The sequence below is a fragment of the Schistocerca piceifrons genome, chromosome 1 (assembly GCF_021461385.2).
Source record: "Schistocerca piceifrons isolate TAMUIC-IGC-003096 chromosome 1, iqSchPice1.1, whole genome shotgun sequence".
Taxonomy (NCBI): domain Eukaryota; kingdom Metazoa; phylum Arthropoda; class Insecta; order Orthoptera; family Acrididae; genus Schistocerca; species Schistocerca piceifrons.
Window position 1 is genome coordinate 715,142,215 of NC_060138.1, and position 1,660 is coordinate 715,143,874.

Consider the following 1,660-nt stretch of genomic DNA (forward strand, 5'->3'; position numbering starts at 1 on the left):
TGTCTCAGCTGGGATAAGGAGGTAAGCGCCCGTCGCTGGGATCACCGGTTCGGATCTGCTGGACACCGGGTCTGCCACGAATGGTGCTGTGGCGGAGGGGTGGACTCTGTGCAGGCCGGTCGTGGTGGCCGAGCGGTTCTAGGCGCTACAGTCTGGAACCGCGCGACCGCTACGGTCGCAGGTTCGAATCCTGCCTCGGGCGTGGATTGGTGTGATGTCCTTAAGTTAGTTAGGTTTAAGTAGTTCTAAGTTCTAGGGGACTGATGACCTCAGATGTTAAGTCCCATAGTGCTCTGAACCATTTGAACTCTGTGCAGTCGGGGTCCGCTTGGACGAGAGTAAACGCAGACGCTTCCTTCAACAGTGGTGTAGGTGGTGCTAATTACACCCACCTCCTCGTCGTCGAGTAGACCCATCGAAATTTGTGACTGCGGTGGCGGCGTGTTGTCGAGTGGGCCGAAAGAGTAATGGATGTACCGCGGCCACGAAGATGTCTGGGTGGCGCGACCGCAAGTCGTCTCGGCAGTAAATCAACCGAGTGCCTTCTCCCGCGACAAAAAACTTCTGTTGACTACTTTCTCCTAAAACTGTGGCCAGAATCCCGCTAAGTTAGAGCCCAGGCGTGGGTGTCTGCACCAGCGGCCGTTGATGTGGCCGGCCGGGCAGCATTCCTAAGGGCCTACGCGACGACCGTGTATAACGTGCAACCTGGACTGGCGTCGTGCAGTGGGGCAGCATGTTGCCAGAAACTTCGTCGCGGCTACATCTCCTGTGTAGCTTCCGCTGCTGTTCTAGGACGCAGGAAAAGCCACAACACATTTTCAGACTATCCCGCGTCCATTATCGAAGATCATTACCGAGATAATTATAAACATTGCCGAACAAGATCCGAAGTAACAAAGAATTTTTACAAGATTACCCTCATTTCCTGACTCTCCGTATGTTTTACTGTAGTGTAGACAAGCTCCCCGGCCAACGACCTTGCCACAGTGTAAACACCGGTTCCCGTCAGATCACCGAAGTTAAGCGCTGTCGGGCTAGGCTAGCATTTGGATGGGTGACCATCCGGTCTGCCAAGCGCTGTTGGCAAGCGGGGTGCACTCACCCGTTGTGAGGCAAATTGAGGAGCTACTTGATTGAGAAGTAGCGGCTCCGGTCTCGGAAACTGACCTACGGCCGAGAAAGCGGTGTGCTGACCACATGCCCCTCCATATCCGCATCCAGTGACGCCTGTGGACTGAGGATGACACGGCGGCCAGTCGGTACCTTTGGTTCTTCATGCCCTGTGCGGGAGGAGTTTAGTTTAGTTTTAGCTTTAGACAACTTCCCCCATCCCTCCGAGTCTGAGTTTGGGAAATCAGACAGAGACTGACCCCAGGACCATTTCTCCCCCTTAAGATAACGTTCTGAGTTTTTCTTGTTTGTAAGCGCTCCTTGTCCACCACCCAGTGCAATAAGCGGCTGTTTGCTGTGGCGCTGTAGTATACGGGAAAGTATGGTCGTAGAGTCAAGACAGTGTTTCTGTTTGGCGTGATAAATGGCACCTTCCTGTAAGAGTTAAGGGAAACGCAAGTTAGTGCTAATGAGAAGGATAAACAATCCTGTATGTTCGAATTCAACATTAGCGGTATGCTGCTCGAGACAGACAGGTCGGTTAAAT

At 53.1% G+C, this 1,660-nt stretch overlaps 1 pseudogene; it reads left to right on the plus strand.

The window, feature by feature from the left end:
* The first annotated feature begins 971 nt into the window (after positions 1-971).
* On the plus strand, positions 972-1,089 carry LOC124717264 (annotated as a pseudogene).
* Positions 1,090-1,660: the final 571 nt, after the last annotated feature.